The 27,890-nt window shown below is 39.0% G+C and overlaps 1 protein-coding gene across 1 annotated transcript in view; it reads right to left on the bottom strand.

Moving 5' to 3' along the window:
• LOC134532972 (dystroglycan 1) overlaps positions 1-27,599 on the bottom strand; it is a 531,384-nt gene extending 503,785 nt beyond the window's left edge. Inside the window, exon 1 of the mRNA XM_063370062.1 lies at positions 27,407-27,599. The gene's annotated coding sequence lies outside the window, so the exon portion shown is untranslated. The remainder of the gene's footprint in view (positions 1-27,406) is intronic.
• Between the last annotated feature and the right edge of the window lie 291 nt (positions 27,600-27,890).

Below are 27,890 nucleotides of genomic sequence, written 5' to 3'. Positions count from 1 at the left end.
AAATGACCGATAGTGTTCGGTCATGTGGCTATGAGAGTTGAGTGACAAAAACAATGTGATTTCCATCTTGTTATCCCTACCACATTATTGTAGATACGGCACCATTTTATATTTTCGCACAAGTAAAATCAAATATTCCCAGATTTTTTTTTTCAAATCGATGCTAAATATTATTTTCAAAATGAAAACACACAACTTTGCGCACGTTTTTTCAGCTAACTTTCCAAATACAACCACGTAAAGAACGGTTATGGCCGCAGCATTGAATTTTCTTCGGTTTACAGAATCCTGCCGCCAGTTTTCGCGCGAGGCTCCCGAGCTCACGCCACATCGACCTCGTCCATTATAAAACACTTGCATCGACGGCACATGTCGGGTCTTACGTCGTGCGCTTATGCAAAGCTCGGCTTTAAACAAGGATTTCATCCAGGATTACGACGGGCCCCGAACTACTTAATCACCGGCTTGAGAATCACAATTTAAAACCATCCACAACCTCGTCTCCGCTGCACCACCATACGACGCCCCGACGACCGCGGCATCAGAAATATTTGTGGGTTAGCTTAACTGACACATTTTCCCTAATACTTCAACATTACATCTGAAATATATTATTACTAGCTTTTACCCGCGGCTTCGCTCGCGTTATGTAAAGATCACTGCAAAGAAAATAAAATAATATGGGAATTGTTTTTTTATTGCGTGACTGGAATCATTAGTATTTAAAAATTCTAACATCCAATTTAGCTTTAAAAAACTGAAAACATACTTTATTGAAATATGTTTCACTATAACAAAAAAATTTTAAAATTTTAAAACGTTGAAAGTATTAACATAGAATAAAAAAAAAATATTCTGCCCCAATTGTGTGATCCGAAGCCTCGTTCCATTACAAAGTCGAGGAACATCTAGATTTCGTATAAGCTTAACTTGTGCATTTAGTTTCATTTGAAGTTTATGTGAGGTACACCCGAAAGTTCAAGTGAATTTAAAAACTCCGCAGGATATGAAGTGCTTTGTTCTGTATTCATGATTGTATCTATTGACAAATACTCCTTAATTTCCTCTTGCACCTCTTTGAAAATATAAGTGTAGATTTTACTAACGATATAAATTTTTTGGCGCCAATATTTCCTTGCGTACAACCACCGATCACTATTCAAATTTTTCTGCAAGTCCGGGAAAACTTGAGTAATTAGATCCACATCATTTTCACTGAATTACAAAATTCTCTTGAAAGTAAAATATAACCTTCAGCATCAATGTCCAAACAATAATCACCGTAGAAAAAAGACACCTGACTTCAAAAATTAATAAGTTTAAGTATTGCTTGGCGGTGACAGAAAAATAAAATATTATATTAATAAATTGGCGAATTATTTAATTTACTTATTGAAACGCCAGATGGCGTTAAATTTCATTCAAATTACTCAAACTCGCAGTCGGAGGATCAAACATACAAAACATACAAATATTTTTTTTGCCCTTCAGAAAAAAAATATTGTTTTTTTTTTTTTTCAATAAAAAGTATCCTCTGTTACTTCTAATACCTCCAAGAAAATGTGTACAAAGTTTCATGATGATCGGTTAAGTAGTTTTCGCGTGAAAGCGTAAGTAACAAACTTACATTCACATTTATAATATTAAGTAGGGATTATTATTATTATTATTATTATTATTATTATTATTATAGTATGGATTCTGGTCATTTCCCACTATTGCGCTCAACACTTTTCACCTCAGTTTTTACGAGATTAGCTAGAGTAAGTAATGTCCGCTGTGAAGTGTATATACGCAATAAGGCTTTTCTTCAACCTATGTTTTTTTATGAGCGAAACATTCAGAACTTTCCAGAGATGTGTAACATCTAAAATTGGTAACGAGCAAATTCATGTGTTATCATGTTGCAAATACACTTATAATATGAAACTCGGACACAAAATTTAACGGATAATTCTTTAAGATAATGCCGAGTAAACTAGATCTCTGGACGTGAATCACACGTAGTTTCCGCAACCACCGCTAGAATTCGCTGCCGGAGAGCTACGTCGACCACTGAATAATATGATTAGCAGACCGAAATTTTAAACTATATAATGAAAGGGCTCTGTTAAAAGCGAAAAAATACTTTTTAAAAATTACTAAAACCCGTATTTTGGGCGTAATTTTCGACAATGAAATTTATTAAAATACTGCCCATCTTCTCAAGACCCACTAAAAAAATGATAATATAAAGTTTCCCTCTGGATTTGTGAACTTTGGTTCGCGCCATCCGCCACAGATGGCAGCACCGTGGTTACACATTTCAGTTCCATGCGACCTCGTTCCATTCATGATACCACTCCTACCAAATGCCGTGTACCGAGAGCTAAGCTGTTACACATCAAAAAGGCATTTGCGTGTGTTTGACAACAAGACAATTAACCATATAATAGCGCCGATGAATGGGTGTTTGTTAAAAAGAGAACCGTTGTAATGGAAAAAATGTTTGACTCGATATAAATTTAGCGCTCGTCGCCTGCGATGCAACCACCCAGAATGCTGTGATGGTATGTGGGCGGCATATCCACTAGGCGTTTCTAGAACAAACAATTACGTCACTTATTGTAGGGTCGATCTTCATCACGACACACATGTACGCTCCACCGTCTAAACAAAAATAAAATATGTACAAAAAAATGCCTGTTTATGGCAGTGCACTCGCGATAAGATGGATCTGTAGTTCGAATACCGGTCCACTCATCTCTATTTTTTACCAGTTTTTCCGAGAAATCAATTCATCACTAATATTCAGAATAAAAAAAATATTTCAATTATATGACCGGTATTCAATATCAATCACTAAATTTCTGAACGCGACTCACACCCGCCGATAGAATTCGCTACCGGAGCAGCGACTTGACTATCGAGTCATTCGATTTGCAGAACAAAAGGTTAAACTATATAATAAAAGTATATACATATACGTATAATATAAAAAAACTTGAAAATATAATAAATCCTTGTGTTACATAATTTTCTGACAAGGTATTTTACTAAAATACTGCCTATCTTGTTAAAATATTGTTAAAATTTATAAAAAAAAACGTTAATACTATAGAGTTTCCGCATACGTTATACGACTATAAATTTATAAGTATTAAATGATAGTTGTACTATCATAATGTTTTATTTTTCATTACCTATGCGAATTCATGGAAATTCAATTCTATTATAGAATACAATTAACAAATAAAATGTATATTTGCTTAAAGTACAATTTTTATAATCCAGTAATCTGTAATTCAAAAACAGTAAAAAATATTTCCACAGCCGAGTCTTGAAAACACGGTCCTTCCATTATAATCCGCGCACAATACCACTGCGCCATGAAGCCTGACTAAAGGATGTATGGAGAACATGTCAAATAATTGTTGTAATACCATTATAAAAAATGTTTTTTTGAAACTTTAAATTACTCTTTACTAAGACAATTTTAGTTTACCAAATATATTCCAGGGTAGTTTCACTAACATAAGGTTTAACAATACGTTTGGTATGTCCCCTAATTTTTTATGAAAGTGATTATATATGTATTTATGTTCATACACGTGGGTCCGCCATCTTCCTGTGAAAATTTCGTTACATGGTGCGCGCGCATCGTAAAAATTCTCTCTCATAATTTGTCCATAACTGCCTTAAAAATTATAACTTAAAAAAAAAAAACAATCGGCTATCACGTACGGCTTTATGCTGGAGTTGACTTCCGGGGAAATAAAGGAAAACAGACACCAGAATGGCCGTTCCGGAACTCGAACTCTTGTACACGGAAATGCAATTCCAGTGTTTTTATCACTCGTTACTTTTTTTTTTTGTGACACAACACTGCTCGCGGTTCCGCTGCATGCGCCCCTTACACTTTCCCTCTCCAGGGCATGACTTGGCCGATTAGCAAACATCACATAATTGGTGTCCAGTTACTATTAACTCGCAATCCTCCTCCACCCCTGGCGGGCACGCCACCAAACGCACACCAGAGGCCGGCTCTACAACTCATTGCATTGCCACAGCACAAAAAAAAAAAACCTAACACAGTCAAACGGCACAATCACCTGCGCTCCCAACCCTTCCATCGCACCGCCCCGCCTCCACACTCACCCGGCTGCTCTTCATTATAATAATTAACTAATTAAAATAATTTAGGTGTTCTTGTTTCATCAGTAGAGCTCTACTAATGACTACCTTTTTTTATAATAATTTACGTATTTTTTTTCCTAAGTAGACCTTATTTTTAAGACTTTATGTTGAATTAGTGAATAAAATATTTTGATTGTATCTCCTTAATTTTTAATCGTCTTAAATTTCCAGGCAGATACAGATAAAAATGAACGTTGAGGCTCTCTAAAAATAAAAATAAACTGGATAATCGGTTAACTTAATGTGTGGTTGAGGTCGCTCGAAGGCGCGCCGACCCCTGGATAGTTTTAGGAAAGTTGGCCCGCGAGTTGGACCGGCGGCGCCTCGCAGCTCCGCCCCCGCGTGCTCGCCGGTGACAATCGCGCGACACGACCGCCTTCCCCGCGGGCAAGTTATAATGCCAGGGGGGGCTCCCGCCGGTGATTAACAACCAGGGGGGAGGGGAGGGGGGGGGTTGTTCCCCCGGGGCTCACCTACGGCGAACTTGAGGGGCTGGCACTAGAGCAGGGCCGTCTGGCGGAGCTTCGAGCCGCGCAATTTCGCCAGTGATTAATGGAGACACTCGGCAGCCCCCTCGCTGATCCCTTGATATAGTGGATGCTGGATTACACCTGCCACCCGCCATGTGCCTTCCCTGCCTCCCCTCCCCCCCCCCCCCCTCGGCACCAACCCGGGGCCAACTCCGCCCGTCACAACGGCTCGCCGAGTATTTCTATATTCGAAGTGGCTCGGCTTCTGGGTTGCAACCGCGTCCAAGGCGATTATATATCACCGACGCTTCAGTCGAAATCGCAGTAGCCATCATCAGGGTAGAGTTACCTACTGGGGTTATTACAAGTTCTTCTGCCTTGGCTCGGCCAATCGGAAGATGAGAGGCCACTGATTTGCCAGCACCCCCCCCCCCCTCCTCCTTTTACCAGCCAATTACAGACGCCCAGCTCCGATTGGCCAAACAAACAAGGCCAACTATACGAAAGGAAAGGCTGTGACTTGCCCACAGCTGCAGCCAACAGGCAAACACTCCTCTCAGGCGAGAGTATTAAAGGCAGAAGAACTTGTATAATAACTTCAGTAGATAACTCTACCCCTGATGATGGCGACTGCAGTGTCGACCGAAACGTCGGTGATATATTCTTCCCGGACGCGGCTACAACCCAGAAGTCAAGCTACTTCAGACAATGGCCGCGAAAGCCTGAAATCTTTATTTTTATATTCCCTTCTAAGGGACCTGCCTCGCAGAGTGAAGAGAATCTACGACTGCGCTCGCTTGGAAGACGAACTGGAGTGGAAACCGTGTTGAAAGAAAAGGCGCGAACAAAGCAGGCCACGGCGAGATTTCAGTCGACGACCTACCTACACAGTTAAAAATGTTCACCTTAAATTTACAAAAAATTCTGGTTACAAATTATCCAGAGATCTTCGTTAATTTGCGGTTATCTTGGTAAGATTACGGAAATTGCACTGAACATAAATCAGGAAGAACCATCTTAGTATACCACCAAAAACATTAAAAAACTTGTTAAGTCAACAGCAAGGACACCCTTCTTCCTTACATTGCCTGTTCACCTTGTTCACAGTGGAGCACGGAACTAGGAAGTGGGAATACGGAGTAGTTTTCACGAAGCTTCAGTTATCTGCAATTTCAAAGAAGTCTTCGTATATTTGTGGTTATTTCTTCGTTAAAAAGTCAGTAAATTTACAGTTTTTCTAACAGTGTATAAAACCTGCTAAAGTATAGTACGCTCGCGTCCTTGCAAACTTGCATTAATTAAAGTGGAAACTGTTCACGCGAGCAATTCTTTTGCGAAGATTACACTTGGAATGTTTCTGACTAAAGCTTTGTATATTATAACATAATTACTCAATATTTAAATTATAATAACTAAAAAAAACATTAATGGGTTTATTCTCTATGTTCGATTCACTGCATTTTACAAATTTAAATAGCCAACATGGAAATTTTAATCGAGTTTAGATAAGGGTGTAAATATATGAAAATATATGCTGTGCAATGCACGCAGGCCAATAAAACAACTAAAATTAAGTGCTTGGATTGGAAGGTGAAGCTGCGTGTTTCATCAAAAAAGTTTAAAGGTAGGAATTTATTAACAGTCTCCTATTAGTCAGCACCAACTGAATTTTTCTGTCGCACACATCCACAAACGCAAAACATCATTCACCAAGCATTAATGGCCGAAAGGGTAAACTAATAACTTTGGGCATCGTACTTATCACAATAAAATTTGTTATTAGTTTTGGATAAACAAATCCATATAATACTATATATATTTTGGTAAACAATTAAAACATGTGGTATTTAAGAGGCTAAAAAAAATTACTAACTAGGAATTTTTTGTTTATAATGGTGAAAGAAAAAGAAAAATGTAATATTTTAAGAACATAGGTAAGTATTGAAGATAGTTTTAAATGAAAACCTTGTTTTACAGACGTTAAAATATAAATTGCAGATGATCTGGAATGTTCTGCACGTCGGAATGCCGTGGTCGTGTTTGCTCGTTCGCCTCACGGCCGTGGACCGCCATTTACTTTCCTCCAACGGCACAACAGGTTGTGCGTTTAGCATAAAGAAGGAATTTTACGAGCGCTACATGGAACATTAAACAGGCCCTAGCAACATGGCTTTTTAACGAACTTCCTTGGTAAAATGCTCCCGAGATCCTTCCAGCCTGTATGTTCTACCGAAACTAATAATTAAAGTAAAGCCGAGATTTACACTCTTTTTTTGTCATTTTATCCTACGCATTTCAATGGATGCCAAAAGTGTTTTGAATAAAATCCGGAAATGAATCTTGAAGTTCATACACGAAAATTAGTACAACTTAACCATTGTTACAAAAAAAATCATCAACGCTTTTATCAATTTTAAACAAAATTCTGTTACAGATTTTTTTAATTTTTAATTTTTAAATAAGAAACAACCCCTCAGAGGTAAATGGCGGAATAGTTCCTTACTGAACACCACATTCACTTTATTTTGGAGGTAGACAGATCGTTATTTTGTGTGCAGTCATGATTACGTTTTTTTTTTTTAAAGTTAATTTGAAAAGATAGGATTTCTACAGAATGTCAGAATGAAATCCTCTAATTTTATGTTAATAATTCGGAGTTTATAAAATATTAACCTTCTTTTATTTTTATTTTATAGTAAAATAGTTGTTGATAATCCAATAAAATGTGGAAACAAAAAGTATTAAATGTTAACCTGTTTTAAGACAAAGTGATTAAAAAAAATTGTAATTACAAGTTCCAACTAGCAGCGCATTAAGAAAAGTAATTTGGATATTTTAACGCCCTCTTAGCAGAAAGAAAACACTTCCCAATAATTCGAAAGCTTTCAGATTATCTTTAACAGAAAATACACAACAGCAGACGAGCAATTCTGGCATTAGAGAGTGCTTCTCCAATGCATTAAATTCTGGTTCTATTTGGTTATTCCATTTTTTTGTCATAGCTTTTTTTTTTCAGGGCTTATCCTGTAATTTTCTTACCTTAAATTCTCGTGATTTTATGTTCCATCTCTCAAAAAATATTTAGTAAATATTACGTATCTGTTAGCGGTAAAATTTCAGGCAAGTGTTGACAATAATAATTCAGAGCTCGAAAATGACTTTTAGTACAAATCTGGTGAGAAAATTTGTTCTGACACGACAAAAAATAAATAAATAGAAATGACAAGAAAACTAATTTTTTTCAAATGAGCGAGTGAGACCGGGTCTTAAATTTCCAATTCGAAAACGGCTACAGCCATGGGCGTTGATCCGGTGGGGTGGGGAGGGGTAAGGGGGTCCGAGCCCCCTGAAATCATAAAGCCCCTTTCTGAGGAGGCCCGCTACAAAATCGTAAATATGAAATGGGAATGATGAACGTTATCCTTCTTCCCCCCTCTTCGCGGAAACCTAAAGATTTTTCACCCATGGTACAACCACTTATTGGACTTTTACCTAATTTTGTTATTTTATAACACTTTAATATCTTAATATCTTCGGCACTGTGCCTAAATATTTGAGTGTCGCCGTGTGGCGACCGTGACGGTGGACTGTAGGTTCCGGAGCTGTTTTTAAAAGCAGAGCTGACCCCGCGAGGCGGGATCAGGGCCGCAACTATAGTCTCTGGCACCCGGGGCATGAATGGATTCATGCCCCCCCCCCCCCCCCCTCTTTTTTTGCACATACCACACCAATAAAGCGGGGGGTCCGGGGGCCCTCCCTTGGAAAAATGGTGCTATTTAAGCATTTTCCATACCTACGTGCAACACTTTCTGTGCTACTGTACCTTCCATGCATGAACCCACTATGTCCATAAAGTAGTCCGTATAATCACTAGACTTGTTCATTAACTATATGTTGAGATGTCATATCGTAAATCAGATTAGGCATTCCTGGCATGCAAGTTAAAAAAAAACTTTTTACCAGTTACCAGTTGTAGTAGGAATTACAATGCAAGCGATTTCGGCGCCCCCACAACTTTGCGCCCGGGGCGTATGCCCCGCTTGCCCCCCCCCCCCCCCCTAGTTTCGGCCCTGGGCGGGATCCATCTCTCACGTGTCGGGCAGGCCTGGCGCCGGCGAGCGGGAAGGCCACGTGTGTGTGACGGTCCTGGTTGACGTGGCGGCAGGAGTAGAAGGGGAAGGGAGTTGAAGGATCGATGCGTGGATCGTGTACGCAAACTGTCGCAGTCACACCCGACAACAACGACCCACCGGCGGTGACAGGAGCGTTATTATTTTTTTTTAAATTACCGTGCGTTTAAGATACGGTAGTACCATATATATATATATTTCTGCATGATTGAATTTATAACAATATAACCGTAAAAAAAACGGGTGGGTAAAGTTTTTTTTTTTTTTTTTTTTTTTAAAAAACCGTGAAGTGTTTATGACCAATTATTTATTTTCGTATTTCAACTTTGAATTCATCCAACCAATATTTAGTCGATATTATGCAAATATAATAAGAGAAATGCTGGATTAAGATTCGAATATTGTGTTCACTTGCGATGTATAGGTAAGTATATGATGGCGAATTTTAAAGTCTAGCACGATGTGGTTATTTTGTTATAAATGTAATAATTTAGTTAGCATAAACCAATAATGCAGTCAATTTAGTTGTTTCATTTCGGTTTTAGTTAGTAATATTGCTATATCTTACAGAACCATAATTTTATTTAAATAATTCATAGTCTATGTCCATCTGTAATAATGTGGCTTTATAATAGTGAAATAATGTTTGAAACAGGTTCAGAAATTTTAGAGCTTAATTCTTACAAAAAAACTTATAATGAAAATCATGCAGATCATTAAAGCGGTTCAGAAACTCATAGTACATCAGCGTACGAAGGGGTAGCACCTCAGTATGTATATCTTAATCTAAGTGTATGGGCCGCGATAAGCGTTCTTGTAACGTGAGCACGACACTCGTAGAAACGAAGTATACCCACGCTTACGACATATGTACTCACTAGCAAAATGCTCACGTGTAATGTAAAAGTCATCACAATTACTTCAATTTTACATCAATCGATATCCGTTTTCTGTGATTCCTTCATCTTTATTGTGACTCACAGTCGATTTTAAGTTCATTTTGGCATAGGCTTATTCATTATCGAGACGATAAACATATTTATATATATATATATTTCTTAATTGCCTATACATTTTTCTCTAGATGAAAAAAATCATTAAGCCCCTCAATTTACACTTTACAGCAGTTACGTGGACGAAAACAGAGAACAAACTGAAATATAATATAAGATCTCATTCATAATCATTTTAACACACTTGCTGATTTTAGAAGTATTTACACAGGAATAAAATACCACTGCGATTTCCGAGCAACAATGAGTATTTTCTGACCACGCGTTGTTACCCGCGCAAAAATATTCCTTTTTGGGTTTGAGGCTTTTGAGGCACACGAGTGCGGCTACATCCGCAAAAACGTGATCACGCACAATGTACACGTTTGCAGAGTGTGCAGTCCGCTTGTTGTTCTGCTTTGCCGACCACTTTGGTCACAAACACAACCACGAGGTCCTGACGAAAAAAGAGGCAAATAAATAAATATATACCTCATGAATATGGGAAAACTGACAGCGTTCAAACTGCCCCGTTTTAACATTAGCTGGATTACAAATCACGCTAAGTGGATTGGCTGAGAAGCAAAAAAGTATACTCCCGACTTAATTTACTATTCGCGAGCACAATAAACGATTTAAGAACGCAAAGAGCTGTTCAAAGGCTACAAAGACTTAAAAAAATCTTTACACATATTACATATTTTCTTGTTTATCACCAGGTACTAAAAAAAAATGCTAAAATAAATATTAAATTTCCCAAAAAAATTTTTTTTAGAATATCTGTCTTTATTCCCAACTTTTCCCTGTCATTTTCAGGCCCTAAAAAAATGTAAATGTGAACGGAACAAAAATTAATACATAAATGCAACAAAACTTTTATTAGACAGAAAAGTTTTCAACGATTGAAAATTAGTGAAAACACAATCTGAAATATAATAAGCTAGTAAATTAATGTCGTAGTAATTGAGCACAAACTGCCAAATCATTGCTTTAATGATTTACACTCCAAGTGCACCTGGAAATAAAATAAATACGGAAAATATAAAACGGAATACATGGCCGGATAATGCAGTATTAAAATCACAGTACATTTGACAGACTTTTCAACTGAGAATGCAGCCAAAACAATGGTAGTTGTAGATAACTGGAGCTCCGTATAGTGGTTCTTTTAAAGAACGTGTACAGTATTTTTTATGACTTAAAAGTTTTTTCTGAAAACACGCGTTTTAACCATTTCAGCCCTTCTAAAAATACAAACTGAACACGATATACGGAAACAGAACCACTCAAACGCCCTCAGCGTACCCTTAAATGCTTTTCGTAAAGAGACACCACTCGGATGTATTGAACAGTTTTCAAATCGCGTGATTGTATCAGAAGCTCTGCACGCGGCACGTGAGCCCGGGTAGGCGTGGGCCTTACCAGATCTCAAAGAACAGTTTGTCCATAAAAGAATGTCCCGGTATCAGTGGTACATTTACAACAAATAAAACATCAAACTGAAAGTAAACTCATCTAGTTTTTCTTACAAAATGTTAAACATGTGCACATTTAAATACACGGCACACATCCAACCTAAAGTCAAATTCTTCCCACACTTTAGTTAACACGTCCGGAGTAATGGAAATAATAGTCTCTTCAATTCTGTGTCCCAACACTGGCAAATCAAAAGATAGCGGCGGAACGTAGACTCGGTCTTTTATAGAGCCTCAAATAAAAAAAAAATCGCATGGCGTTATGTCAAGTAAGGTGGAGGCCAGCGGAAAAGAGCTCTGTCGTCTCGACCAATACAAACAATCCAACGATCAGAGACTTGACGTTCAACCTTTTTCGTACAAAGAGATACCAATTGGGAACGCACGTTGAACTGAAATCACAAAATTCACTCAGTAAAAAAGCAGAACACAAAACGCTTTATGCTCGTAGGAGTCGCCATTTTGCGCAGGTGGCGCTGCAAGCGAGAAAACAACAAAGTGGTAGGTACTCACGCATGGGGTAATCTAAAACTGATTGTTCTACTCTTTAATTGTGAACTTGAACCAAAACTCTACAACGCTCACAGTTGATACTGTTAAAATTTATAACTGGGACATTCATTTTACGGACATACTACTGTATTTACCCTAAGACCGTCCAAACACGGGGTATATCCGTTCCATATCACTTCCTAGGCGAAGAAGCGGGACGACCCCCCCCCCCCCCCCCAACCTAACGGGCCAGGATGAAAGAAACCAACTCCACTCACGTGATCAGGGCGACAGGGCAACCTGCAGTTGAGCGCAGTCCGTGCGACGTGATTCTCAATTCGGCGTGTCATTTAGGATCCGCGATGCCGTGGAAGAACATGGAATTTTATATTTCACTCTCACGGAGTATTCTAGGAAATACGTGACACACAAAAGGGGCGTGGCTTCAGGTGGCAGCAGAAGTCAAGTGTGTCTGGTATGAAGTGGTGTAGGTGTGTTGATAGCTTGAAAGGCACGAGTTGACTGGAAAAAAAATGTTGCCCCGTGTGCGAGTGAGTGCCCTTTTTTTCTCAGTTCACCGATATCGCCGATGTCACCGATATTACCAACATCATCCATCCACTTTAACTGCTTTCGAGTTTCCCCGCGTGTGGACGGCCTAATATGTTTTTTTTTTTATTCACTTTCAAAGTGAACTTAAACGTTTGAGGAGATATCGGTTAATTTACTAAGATACCGTGATGATTTGTCACCAGTGTTCGTGGTGCACAAACACGACTTGTTCGCGGACAAGCAGCTCGAACTCGCCGGCTGAAACGGCGCGCGCTACGGGCGGAACGTCGGAATGCGCCCTATTTTAAATCGACCGCCGAGGCTTTGATTGCCTCCGCGCAGCGTCTGGTTCTCGTCGACGCAGCGGCCAGCGCACGGCGCGCGGGCCGATAAACAGGCTCCGGAAATACGCGCCCGCGTCCTCGAACCGCGACACGCGGTCGTGGCAGGAGGGAACTACGCCAAACACGCGTTAAATTTCGTTTCGATTATGAAACCTCTTGTTTATCGTCACTTGAAAACCGAAACAAACAAAAAAAACTAGAATAATAACTTATTTTTTATTACGTTAAGATTATTGTTTTGTGCCATTTATAAAAAAAAATTGGTTGTCTGTAAAGTCGGTTTACGGACGATAGTTTAACGTGACGTCATAACAAAACATTGATGAAATGATTGCATACTTTTATGAATAAAATTGAATCATTTTTATTTGAATAATAAAATAATAAATACTTGAAATTATACTAGTAACAGATTTTTAAAATGCAAGAATAATTAACCTTTTTTTGCCGAAATTGTTGTTGTAATAAGCAATGAAAACCACATTAACTTTTCACTTCACTTTATAAACAGTCGACGAAACAGTTCACGTGTAGATGTAAGTTGTGTGCTGCCGCTGTCTTTTTTCTCCTCGGACGCATAGGCCAATCGAGTGGAAGAGAGATAGATTCGGCGCAAGCGTACAATGAGCGTAACGGGACACATCATAACGGGACAATGTGCATTACGGGACACTTTTTCGCGCGTGCAGCCGGCGTTCATCGATTTATTAGACGTCACGTCAAAAAAACACGTGATAATATCTTTCAGTACTTGCTAATGATGTGTAACATCTAACCTCCAGTGACGAGCAAATTCGTGTGTCTCATTTTGCAAATATGACTTACAATAGGAAACTTGGACACGAAATTGAACTTCGAATTCTATTAAAATAATTCCGAGCGTCATAAATATATACGCAATTTGTGTTTCAAACTACATTACTTGACGCGGATCACAAGTAGTTTCCGCACCCGCCGCTATAATTCTTTGCCGGAGCAGCTACATATGTCGACTATTTTATCATTTGATAAGCAGGCCGAGAGCTTAAACTGTATAATGTAATGGCTCCAATAATAGCGAAAAAGACTTTGAAAAAATTACCAAACCCCGGCTTTGGAACTGATTTTCGATACGGAATTTTATTAAAATTCTGCACATCTTGTAAAAATTCATTTAACACGTAATAATATATAGTTTATCTTTCGCTTTGTAAACTTTGGTTCGCGTCATCCACCACAGATTGCAGCACCATGTTTACACATTTCCGTTTCATGCGACTACCGTTCCATTCACGAAATTACTCCTACCAAATGACGTATGCCGAGAGCTTAAGACGTTACACATCAAAAACAACCTAAACCATCAGGAAATAGAAACAAAGAAAGTGAGAATAAACTGTCTTAAAGCATTTTTTGACAAAAACAGTAAGGAGTTCAATTTAATGCTATAAAATAACGCGATAATCCCTAACGCTTTTAGATGCATGTTTACTCACTTAAAATCTTGAACGTTAATAACTGGTTTGCAACCACCTAAACACAACCCTGATAAAATACACCGAAAGCTCAATCTCTAGCCAAATATATGAAGTGACTTGAACAAATAAAAGTTATTTTGAAAACTTTACATTATCCTTCCAACTTGGAAATTTTTTGGGCTAACGAAAACAGAATAACTTATTTTCATTTTTTTCCTCTCACGTCCTATAACCGTTTTCTAGCTCACCTGGACAAAAAAAAACATAGGGTCAACTTTCCAAGTTAAAAAAAAAATACCCTGTGCCCGGAACAGAACAGGAAAAAAAAAGTAGGGAAATAAAACACAGTCGCTCATTCAGTCGCCATTCCGCTGACTTGTACACGCGGGACCGGTGGTACGATAGACTCTTCATTTCCGCAGGCGACAACCGAAAGAGGTATGGAGAGGGGGGATGGGGAATGGGTGATGGGGAATGTGGGAAGGGGTGAAGGGGCGAAGGGGTAGAAAGGGGAGCACGAAAGAATCGATCACGCCAAGGACGAAATTGGTGCAGAAAGACACCCTCAGGGTGTTTTCAACTACAGAGCGCCATGCACTCAAAAGTTGAAACTCAGTTCCGCGGAATAAATGCGACACCTTCACCTTCCACGTGCCAAGGTTAAATAGAAAAAAAAAAAAGCCCTCCGAACTACAGAATACTCTTCCAATTTTGTTCGTGCAAACAATAATTCCTTCAGGCAAATGTTTCTATGTGAACTGAGCATATAAAACTCAACTATATTTTGTGACGCCCGGCATAATTTTATAGAATTCTAAGTTAAATGTCGTGTCCGAGTTTCGTATTATAAGTGTATTTGCAACATTAGAACACACGAATTTTCTCGTTACCGAGGTTAGATGTTACACATCTCTGACGAGTACTGAAAGAATAGCTGACATGATTTTGTTATTAATGGCTCAAAACAATAACCTTAATACAATAAAAATAATTTATTCTTCTGGTTTTTGTTTCATTCTTAAGTAAGAGATCAAACATTAAGAGATATTTCAAAGACGATGTCCATAACACAGTGCCTATTGACTGTGGAGGCATTCCGAAACATGAATTCAATACTATACGCCAATAACTTCGCAGAGGAAACTATTTGTAGCAGCCAATACTATGACTACAGACATTCTACTTATCGATATACTATGCTTAAACGAAGTCAAATTGTGAATATTATATGACAGAAAATTGTTTTAGCATAAAAACTATTAAATCCAATATGGCGTCGCTTGGTTCCTATCTCTACCCCTTAAGGGTACATGCTCAGGTTATGATCTTTCTGATCGGAAGAATAAACTCAACTATTAAATTAACTAAGATTTTGTAGCCAATGCTCAATATTTTCGTCCAGTGTTTCCCGTTTTTCCTACAGCTATGTCATTTTTCCAAGTATGAAATAAAAATATAATTTTTTTTGTTGCCACTTTACGTTGAATTATTTTTCATGTTTCCTTGAAATCACATACATAGCAGCCTTTTAAAAATTATAACTATAGATAGTACTTTCCAAATCCCACAGCATGGAAAGGGATTTTTGTACGTAAAAATACATTTAAGGGGGATATTTCTTTTCGATGTGGCCATCGCGAATAATAGTGTACGGTACGATGGCAGAATCTGTAATAGGAATCGGAGTCAGGTGATGGTGCCAATGTCAGCCATCTTGGATTGTGACGTTACGGACGCCATCTTAGATGACCTTGAGATTTGTCCTCACCTCAAATTTTACTTTCAAAATTCGCCAGAATTGAACCAATATTCGCCAAACTTCTCAAAAATCTTAGTTTTTAAAAAAATATTTTCACAAAGAAATCTAATATATATATATATATATATATATATATATATATATATATATATATATATATGCAATTTCAAACATTTCCATTTTCGAAGAAAAATTGCACATCAAAAAATAAAAAAATCTAAATATTAAATACCTCAAAGTGTTTTGCCATTCAAATAAACAACTCCCCTAAAACGAGGCTTAAGTTTCCTTGACCTTTGCCCTTGACCCAGGCCGCCATTTTGGATTTCGTAATTTTGTTTTCTAGAATACTCCTAAGCTGAGGAGTCGAAAAGTCCGCCGGTAGATTAAGAGTAGGCAAATGGACTTCACCTTTACAGTTTTTTTCGTATGTCGTCTCAAATTATCAATAAAAGTGAACCAAACATGGCACTTACCCCAGCAAAACTTCATATGAGTAAAATTATTCCCTCATTTGCTCCTCTCGTGTTTTCGTGGATCAGGTGCAAATGCAAACGACATATCGCAGTAGCTGCAAGGATGTCTAGTGAAGCGTGAAGAATCCTACTGATATGAAGTTTTGCTTCGATAAGTGCCATGCTTTGTTTACTCGTATTGATAATTTGAGACGACATGGGAAAAACTAAATGTGAAGTCCTTTTGTATACTGCTGCAAATTGTTAAGGAAACTTATGCCTCTTTTAACATATTTGGGTTCTTTAAAGGCAAAACATTTTGAGGTATTTAATATTTCGATTTTGTTTTTGATGTGAATAATTTCCTCGAAAGTGGATTTTTTTTCTAAATTACAGATTTTTTTTTAGATTTTTTCCAGGAATTGGTTATCTTGAAAACAAGATATTTTGAGTCAACTTGGGTTAATTGTGGCGAATTTTCAAGGTCCAATTCACGGTCAAGGTCATCCACGAAGTCGGCCGTGACGTCACAGTCCAATATGTCGGCCCCTGGCACAAACTCCTCACTCAGACTCCAGCCGCAGGACTGGCTATCGTATACTCCCGCCTAGTCATGGGATGTATGTGTTAGTTGGGCTGGATGATAAGTGCGACGCTCGCCGGTGCTTCTAGCGCGTTATCGCCTCTAAGCGCAAGACTCTGTACTGGCGCGCAGGCAGAACTACGAAATTTCAGCGGTAACCATAACATTATATGACGGAGAAATAAAGGAAAAGGTGTAATGAAAGACTCTTGACTGCTTTCAAGTAATTGTACTAGGCGCTTCATGTCTAAAAATTATTTTTACAACACACGTTTTAGCCCTTTCTACTCTCCTAAAAATTATAGTAGAAAAACCAACAACGGAAACAAAACTACTCCTCCGCCCTCAACACATCCTTAAAAAAATATTTTCGTAAACAGGCACCACACGGATATCTTGAGCAGCTTTCAAATCGCAAGTTTTCTTCTAAAGCTGTGCCGTTTGCGTACACAGATGGGCGGGACCCTTGATCGCAGTTTAACCACCATCAGAGGCGGCGCGGGGGCTTTTCATTTATTTATTTGTGTTCGTCAAGTGTTCTTTTAAAAATATGGACAATAACGGGAAATGGAAAATTAAATTATTGTTATATTGTAACTTAAAGGCTAGTCAATACCCATTTCAATTCATTATTTCGTACTAGAAAAACTTTCAGGTATTTTATTGCCACGTGTAAATGATGTGATTATACCAGAAAATCGATCTTAAACATTTATAAAACCGACCCGAGGATAATTTATTAGGAAATGATGTCAAAATGTTCCAAGATAAATTTAAATGGAATTTTTAGATCCAGGTTGGGTTAAAAGTAGTTGGAAGGGTACATTTTTTTAAATATTTCGGGCGAGGGAGGGGCCCAGGGACCCACAAGGTCCAGGGCCGCTACTGACCAGCACACGAGAGCATCAGAGGTCGGAGATGCGTGTCTACGCGGCAGTGGCGGATCCAGGATTTTGGTTTGGGAGGGGCTTGACCCAGCTGAGGCTAGGCTTTATCTAGGCAAAAACTAAATTAATAGTGGACCCAGATGCTTTTGGAGGGGGCTTGAGCCCCTTAGCCCCCCCCCCCCTCTGGATCCGCTACTGCTACGCGGGGACTGGAGAGGGGACCCGCAGCAGAAGCGACGGGAAGGTGCGGGAGAACACCCGACGGACGGCGCTGCTCCGCTCCCATTCTCGCGGGGAGGAGGCCCGCAGACTCCGCGGAGACGCCGCGTCCCGCACCAATAAACCCGGCGGTGTTTACCGGAGCCCCCCCCCCCCCCCCCCCCCCCGGAGGCGGCGATAACGACCGGCGCCGGCCGTCGCCGAGAGAGTTACGTCGCTGCCCTCTGGGGGCACGACACACCCGCTTCTAATCTCCCAGACGTCAATTTGCTCAACAAGTCGAGGAGGGGCGGAGCGCGATAGAGCCATCGAACGTGCATGTTGGAAGAGGGGAGGTTTGAGGAAGCCCGCACCCTCTTCTCCCCTCCTCAACTCGCAGGAGGGGGTCGACGCTTTTTTTTTCCTTCCCTTCTTCTTGGCCCCGCCAACAGACTACATAGCGATAGGGAGAGAGTCAACAACGACACTGCTTGCGCCGAGCGTGAATGGCGTCGGCGGATAAGGGAAAGTGATTGGAGGGCAGGGTAGCAGCCCCGAGCTTTGTGATCGATAGGGGCTGCATCATCCCCCTCGATCCCTTGGTAGGAGGGAGGCAGGGGGGTGGGCGCGCTTCCCGTCGACAATGCGTCCCTGGGACGAGCTCGGGGAGCACACACGAAGCCGAGTGTGTAGCAGCAGCTCCGTCCAACCCTCAGCTTCTCCTCTGCGCGGAAACCCATTTCCAGAGGAGTGCTGCTGCCTCGTCGTCGTCGTCGTCGTTGTGCGGCGCGACACACTTGGCTCGTCTACACGTCGAGTCTCTCTGCCGTAGTGGTCGAGTGGCCTTCCCAAGAGACACGCCAAACACTGCAAGGACTCGACGTGCCAGCCTCGGTGGCGTAGTCGGGTGCACCCCGGCTTTCGATGCGAGGGGTTCCGGGTTAGAGTCCCGGGTAAAGGCGAGGCCGCACAGGAAGCTAGGCTATGTTCGCGATGTTCCCTATGCTCGCTATGTATGCAATGTTTCGCTGCGCCATCACGTGGCCAGGCAGATAACTCCAGTTCGCGATGTCGGAGAGACGCATGCCGTGGAGTTCAAGTGATGGTTCCGACGATTATGATATTCTGCTGGCTCTCAAAGTAGTGAAAACGTAAAAATAAATGGGTTCATGAAGTTAATTTAAAAAAAAATGTGAGCGAGTCTTTCGGTACTCGTCAGTGATGTGTAAACATCTAAACTCGGTAACGAGCAGATTCATGTGTTCTCATGTTGCAAATAAACATATAATACGAAACTCGGACACGAAATTTAATATAGAATTATTTTAAATAATGCCGAGCGTGATAAGAAAAGTATTCATTTTAAGGAAAAACTGTAAAAAATGTTTTCCCCTCTTGAAACCTAACTCTACTTCCGCTTAACAAGACGGTAATAACCTAACCGAACCGAGACCACCCAGCCCAGGTAGGTTAGGCTAATTTTTATATATTTTCTACGATTTTTCTCAAAGTCGGTGCATTTGATGCGCTTCGGGTAGTTTCGAAACAGTTATGATGACGTTCGTGCGCTGGTGTAGGCAGGATGGCTTGAACGAACAAAAAGTAAAGTTAGTCCACTTGATGCGCTACAAGTGGTTTAGGAACACTAACGATGCTTTGGTGCACTTGGTGTTGGCAAGTTGTCTAAGTAGAGTTGGCTCGATTCTGTTATCCATGCCATGCGGAATTCTACTCACAAATGTCTCAATGGTCAGCGGGGAAAAAAAAAGATCATATAATATTTGTATAGCGAAAATTATGAAATCACAGAATTTTTCATGCAACAATTGACAAGCAAGTGCGCAATAATAACTTTAAAAAAAACATGCAAATTAATGCCAGATTCGAAAAGAATAAATAAAAGTGACTCGTGACATAAAAATAGAATTAAGGAAGGATATGTTTAAATGCAGGTTAGGACTACCTTATCTTGGTCTACACACAAAACCGTATGTAGTTGGTAACAACACCCGAACTAAAACTTCGAACGGACGTTTCCGTGAGACGGTGGGATTTCTGAGTGTATTTCCCCCGCTCCCCTTACACACACACACACACACATTTACTCCGTCAATCACTATTCTCATGCCATCGCGTCTAAAATAATCCCGATTTCGACGAGAAATTAAGCTATACTTCTTTCATTCATTTTTCCGAAGATGCCGCACAGTGACTGTTCAGTGGTAACAACATTTCACGCATTTTTTTACCGTGGTATTGAGACAACTTATTATAGTCACGTGCCAGTAATGTCTAATTCAGGAGCGTACGCATAATTTAATTTCAGTTATGTTTGGAGAAAACAAAGTAAACAAGCAACATTGCCCGAGCAGAAACAATTTGAAACTCAGAGAAGTGTCGTAGGTATCTAATGAGGCCAAAAGTAGCCGAGAGAAATGAGCCAGTGGGGCAAAACGAGCCCCCGAACGAGGCGCGAAATTTGCGCTCGAGCGAGCCTCAGCCGTCCACCTCGCGAGAAGCGACGGGGAATGCAGACAATTGTTAGGTAATGGACGTGGATATTCTCTCTGATGAATCTGATGTTGATAAGGAGTCAGTTGAGCCAGTGGTTGTGAACAATGGGCCGAGTTTTGTCGCGTTTTGGTATCGCAATTTCTCTGGCGTGGCCGCCACATAAAAAAAAAAAAAAAAAAAAAAAAAAGCAACATCAGTTTTTTTTAAATTATTTTATTTATTTCATACACAACATTCCTGTTCAGTACGATGGGAATTCATGAAACAAACTCTGGCGGTTGTAGTCTAAAATACAGCCTACCTAGAATTTTTTTATTAAAAAGATGTGTTATTTTACATGTTTAGTGCTACTGCACTGTGCTTATTTTTGTAACCTAGTAATATTGAAAATAAAATAAACACTTGGTATTGATAGAGACTTTTCAAGACGTCAGAAATGCGTTAAAATAGCATTTTAACAAAAAAAATTAGTCGTAGAAAGAAAATGTTAAAACAAAGTCGATAACCGAAAGCTGACCAGTTCGTAAAGTAAGGGGAGGTTGGCAACTGAAAACGCGACAACAAAGGACTGTGATGACGTCACCGGTAGCTGGGATGGTCGGCTTCGTCCCCGGCCGCGGCTGGCAACACAAGTCGCGCGGGGAATAAAACCGCAGGCTGCGGAGAAGAAAGAACTCGCTCTGTTCTCAGGCCCTCGCACGCCGCCCCTCCTTCCTTCCCGGCCAAGCATTGAGCCCGCAGTACTCAGGGGGCCACATGTCGGGCAGATGTTCGCGCCCACAAAACCTCCCCCCACCATCATCTCCAAGGGCTAGAGCAGGGCACTCCCCCCCCCCCCTCCTCAATTTAAAAGTTCGTCCGGCGACCAACAACACTGCAGCCCTGCCGCGGCAACGAGCCTGATGACGGCAACAGATGTCAGTTCCCGAAACGTCACGAAAGTTTTGTCATAGGAAACCTACTGTGTTCGTCGGTGCTATCGTCGTTGTGTTGTCCGTAATTCCTGTTTATTTTCATCTTTGTGTTCGTTGGTTTACTACTTTGTCCCGGTTTGATGTCTGTCTGCATTTACTGCTCTTGTTGAAACAGTCTCGTTGTTGTTAGCCCACTGTGTTTGCCTGCGCTGTTATTTTTGCATCAATAAATTCCTTTTACTGTAGGTACTGTCTGATATTTTCTGTTTGAATGTGTTCGTCTGTACCGTCGTCGCTGTTTTGTCCATAATGCCTGTTTAGTTTCATCGTTGGTTCCATCTGTTCGACATCAGCTTATTTAGGCTCGATCACTGTGGGTTTACGTTTTTTATGTTTATTTCTTATTTTGCATTCTTGAAATCTTTCCGTGACAAACAGTGCAACACTGCAATGGCGTACGTTAAAATAATTATATTAAATCCAAATTCCCAATTGCATGAATCAGTTCAGGTACTCAGTTCAGACCGAACAGTCCGAACTGACACTTTGGACTGAACTGAAGCCTCCCCACACCCGATCGAACTGACAGTTCGTACAGATAGTGTGTGGGTGCCTTTAAGGTTCGGCTTCACCTTTCATATTAAATATTTGGTTTTTCGCTCATTGCAGATTTCCAAAAAGAAATTGAAGGAAAATTAGATTATAGAAGCAATTAAGCATGTGTTAATCAGCTATGGAATTTTAGAAAAGCAACTTCTCGTGAGTGACCGCAACGCAATTAGTTGAACAGAAATTAGAAGTATATATATTTGTTTGCCTTTTTACAGAAGGCAGATAACCAGGAGTAGGTATATATTTCATGATAACATTCGATACTGAAAACAAAATGCAATGTCTATATAATGGAACATTTGAGCGAATCGGCCCAGATAAAAAAAAAATATATATATGGCATGAAAATGAGAGAACACGTCTTGAGGGGTAATCTCACATACCATGTTGATTTTGTTTGCGTTTATTTCGTCATCAGTTTTTTAAAGGGATATTTCCAAAGTTTTAACTCTATACCTCCCTTGTGTTTTGTTTTTCTGCCACAAGTATTTTCTACAAATATCCACTTAGTACAATATCATAATTGTAAACTGTCAAAGGTCGTGCAAGTGTTGATAATTATAAATACTTGCGCGCCTTTTTACAACCATGATATTTCACTAAATAATAATCTGTTGAAAATATTAGGACAGAACGACAAATGCAAGGTCCTTTCAAGAATCTTTACTGGGCGTTTCATGTATAAAAATTGCTCTGAAACCTCGTGGTTTAGCCCTTTTCACTTTCCTTAATAATAATATTTAAAAAAAAAAAAAAAATGTGGAAACAGAAACAACCCATTCGCCCTCAGCGGCGTGATCCGTTACCCACACCCATGAGAGCCCCGGGGCTTGGACAAGCACCGGGTTATAAAATAAATTCCCCCCTGATTTGGAGGTGAGGCATTACCTCAAACCAAGTATACCAAAATATAAGGACATGAGAAACCCCGGAGGGCTAAGACTAAGAGGGGTCAAAGAGCCATTCTTTCTTCCTTTCAGTGCATTCCTAAATGCTTTCGTAAACAGACACCACTCGGGATATATCGAGGAGTTTATAAACCGCGTGTTTGTTTCTGAAGCTCTGCACACAGTTCGCGGGAGCCTTTAGGAAGCCGCTGTTCGATCACTCGCTTCCCGCGCGATGAACCCTGGTTTTTTTTTTTTTTTTTTTTTTTTTTTTTTCGGCTGTGGAAACGTAGTGGACTCTTGACGTGCTTTGAGGGGTTTTCTCGGGATTACCCCTTCCCCCAACCCATGATTTCAGTTGCCGTTTCCTGTAGTCACCTCCCCCCTCAACCCGCCCATGGCCCTTTTTTTCCCCCATTTCAAATCCGTTTCTAAATACCACGATGTCGACGAAAAGTTACAGCTGTGTCATTCATTCATCCAAACGCATACAAACTGTCACAAACCGAATTGCATCTGTCGTAAGTTTAGATTTACGCACTTCGCAATGAATTTTTTTTATTATTATTTAAAATAGTGGCAACTGTTTTAACGATTATCTTCCCAGCTTTAAACTCTCCTACGGACTTGAAAGTTAAGTTACTCAGTTTGAAGATCTATCGCCCAGCTATCACAACATGCACGTCGAATTCGTCGCGCGCTGTTAACAAAGGCGATGTGGCAGCTGATGCACGAGGGAATCTCGCACTTATTACATCCCGGTAACAGGTACAAATAGTTCTGACGTTCTGAGCAACTGGACCAAGTAAAATAAAAATAAATAAAAGTTATTGTGTTCAAACTAATGTTTTATTTACTGATGGAAGGTGCGTCAGAGGTATATTTTCTGTCGTAGTTAGGCATTCATAACGAAAACAATCGAATTGCAAAAAAAAAAAAAAAAAAAAAAACGCGTCAGTCGGTCTGGGCGGTCATGATTCCACAACCACTCATAATAATTTGCCACTTAATGCACTGAGGACGCGCACTGAAAAAATCTGACTAAATAAATTAACGGAATATCTTTGGCGAGTTACGTTTTAATTAAATTTCTGAGCTGTCATTCTAAGAAGGTTCTGTACGGTGTATAAATTATTTAAAGTACCTACTGCAATCATTTCACGGTACCAAAATTCTTGCTGCTGTCAAGTTCACATAAAGACAACCAAAAATTATTTTGCTTGCACGCCCTACGCGCAGCAGTAATTTTAACTTACGAATAACATCCTATTTAACTCAGAAATATTATAAAAATTATGTGGCAGTAGTTACAGTAATTTTACTATACATAGTTTAAACGAAACAGACTTAAGTGAGTTCGCTATCAGCCTGCCATCTTTTTGGCAATCAACTCTCTCACTCTAACATTTTTTTTTTTTAAATCAACAAATTTAGTTCCAGGAATTTACAGTTTCACAGAAATACCATTTCATATTAACTTGTAAACGTACCTTGATACAATGTGAGACACATGAAACCTGTTCTATCAAATTTATGGAGCAGATTTATTAACAGCAGGGATTCCATCGCTATTCCGTTCTGCCAAATGAGTTTCTTTTCTGTCGCTACAAATAAGCACGTCCATTGAAGCACAAAAATGATTTGTCGTTTCGTAATTTTCAATTACGTGCGTTTTAATTCGAACAACAGAACAGTCCAACACTTCTTGATTACAAACATATGTTTGTGTACTTACGTGGCGAAAAATGCCTTTGACACACTGTGGTATTCGTATAAAGTTATAGCAGAGTAATTTATTTTACAATATGACCAAAGTTAAAAGAATAAATAATACACGCGATATAAATTTTATTTTCATTAGTTTTGATTATTTTATACTCCTTAAAAGTAAGATTTCTGTTACTTGAGTGTCTACTGGCGGATCTATAACTGCTCTAACTTTAAATAAAGTAGATACTCGCAGCCACCCTCTTAGATGAGACTATAGCTCACAGCCTCTACGTTGATAGGACAGGCATGCTGCGTCGGAAATGACAGTAGACCTAACGTAATATGCCTATGGTGAGTATGGCTTCTTGAAAATCCAGCCTAGAATAATCCAGATATGCTTATAAAAATCGCATATTCGATCCCCACCAGTTACTTTGTACGTGGTTTTCCATCTCCTTTTCCAAATGGTGGCGATACACTACAGTTTTTTTTTAGTTATATTTCTTTAATTAAAAAATTATAGACATGTTTATATTAATATTTAATACTGAGAATTTATTAAAAAATTTTAAACTTGATTGAATTTATATTTTACCAACCGTGTTAATAATATAACTCCAGTCATTTAATTATTTTATTTTTAATAATTATTTGCATGGAAAATTAAAATTAGTTTTTTTTATTACGCTAAGTAAATATAACTTCTAATGCCCGTACGTAAGTACACGCACCCATTTTTTAATACTTATCCTTTTTTTCTTGGTCCGATTTTGCTTATTAACAAACTCTACCGAGATTTTTTATCTTGAGGTAAGTTTTTTTATTACGACAAGTATAATTTCTAACGCGCGTAAATAAGTATACAAGTATACGCAACTATTATTATTATTATTATTATTTTTTAAGTTTTAACACATCGGAATCCGCGCCCATAAGTTTCAGACGCAGATTACAGTAAAATAACACTTAGTTTTTACCATACTCTGCGTAGTTAAAGAAGTGGTATTAGCAAAGGCCAAATCATAATTAGAAGGGCCATGCATATTTCGCGAAATGATTCCGAGACTAGCTGAAAGTTAAAACACTGTAGCACCGTCGGTGTTTCGTGATCGGTTGAGTTTCTCTCTCAGGTACATGTCTATTGTTAAAACACCAATCACAGAAATTCAGTGCGGAAGCAAACGCGTCCTGAGTGGCGCGATCAAACAAGACAACTTCTCTCGCAGACGGCCGCCAATCACAGGGAAGATATCGTTGGTGCGGCTATACATTATTGCAGTCTAATAGGTGTTCAAGTTTTTTTTTTCTCGCGAAAAATGCCTGCCCCTACTAATTATCCATCCAATGTCAATAATTTCATCATTTGAAGTTTTTTTAAAAAATAAACTTAGATGTAACGTACACGAAAAATACTTTTGAAATGAAATCATGATAATAACATTAAATATGTTACACGTAGAAAACATATTTATTAATTTTCTATTCGTGGGGCACATTTTAGGATAATACATCAGCACCCAGTCCCCCAATTTTTTTTTTTCAAGACGCAATATCCAGCAGATTACAGTATTTTAAAGTTTTTTTTTTTTTTGCCTAACAACGTCCATCACTTTATAAAACACACTTCAATTTTATATCAGCCTTGCACACATTAGTGACAAAATAGAAATTCCAATATTACTAAATAAGTCTGAAAAGCTAAGTTAATAATTCGATTAATCACTACAGTCGATATCACGAATGTCGAAATGGCTAATACGCATTTTATGGACAATTATAGGCAAATGTAGTCAAACAGGCTTAGAGACATGCTGTGGTGCTTTATCCTTACAGATTGTAGGTGGCTTGGGATGATACGAGAATACATTTCTGTTCGGCTATTGAAAAAGAACATGATAGCATGTTAGGAATATAGTTGACGGTAGGTAGAGGGTTCACCACTCACCTCTCACTAGAAACATGGTGGACGTTGACGTAAACTCGCCGGGATTATCCCTATTCGCCCACAATCTGCACCAACGCATTGTCGCCGTTTCACACCCCCACCACCCTCTTTTTTTCACGGCCACCACATACCTACCCATAACAAAAAAAAAAAAGTTTGTAGCTCGGAGCCACTGTTAAACTTCAAAATAATTACCACATGAATAATGTAGGCTATAACTAAATTAACTTTTTTTTATATACATATTCTTTCTTGTTTATATCATGCAATTTTATCTTACTCAAAAGGGGGGATAGGTTGAACAGTTTCGTAAAAAACTCTTTAAAAAATTAATACCGGTACAGGAAATAATTTATGCCTCTATTATTAAAATATGAAATATCAAAATTATTAATATACGTATATTCGTTTCATAGAAAAAGACTTCGTGTAAACACGTCGCATGTTCTTTCATATTTTTACCGGCAAAGTAGCAGCGTACATTAAATTCATTATAAACCACCCTACGTCCCTTTTCGTAAATATTCCCGTTCCTATCATTTACAACAAAACTCAAAAAATGATGTCAAAACTTGTGATATCAATTCACCGGTAAGCGATACTTTTAATTCAGTATTAAACAAAACGGCACAAAATTACCAAGAATTCTTGCCTATAATACCTTTAAATCGATACATTTTTTACATAAAAATAGAATTTTCATACAAAATAATGGTAAAATGCACTTCCACCTTTGAAAATTGGCTTAAAATAATTATTACTAGTTAGTACATTTTTAAAATAATATAAATATATAATAATAAACTTCAATAAATGCCACTGTACATAAACAACATACAGTAGTTGTCGCTAACCTTAAACGTGATGCAAGGTATTTCTGTAGACGAACACAATTTGGCTGATTCTGTTCATCTATCACACAAGGCACTACAAAGAACACTCTTTAGTAGTAAATCATCAATCTCCTATTCGAATGTACACCCCTCCCAAATTATACATCCAACACATAAATTCGAAAATGGCGTTTATGGAGCGCTGACGAAGAACAGGTAGTGACATCTATTGAGTTAAAAAGAACTACAGCACAAATTTACCCACCAACATGATAAAATAATAAAAAACATATTTACAAAACAATTTCCCTTGTAAGGTTTTGTATAAAAGAAAAAAAGTTATGTAAAATAATATTATTATTGCGACAAAAATTAAAGAAAATAAAAAGAGAAAGCTTTACAAAAACCTTACAATGCCAAATGAAAAACGACCCCGGAATTGCGGTTGATTAATATCTCTCCAGAGGTTGGGTGTTCAGCAAAATGGCGTCGTGATGGAGAGTAC

Source organism: Bacillus rossius, chromosome 6 (assembly GCF_032445375.1).
Source record: "Bacillus rossius redtenbacheri isolate Brsri chromosome 6, Brsri_v3, whole genome shotgun sequence".
In the NCBI taxonomy this organism is placed as follows: domain Eukaryota; kingdom Metazoa; phylum Arthropoda; class Insecta; order Phasmatodea; family Bacillidae; genus Bacillus; species Bacillus rossius.
Note: the sequence above shows the minus strand (reverse complement) of the source record. Positions and strands in the feature narration are given on the sequence as shown.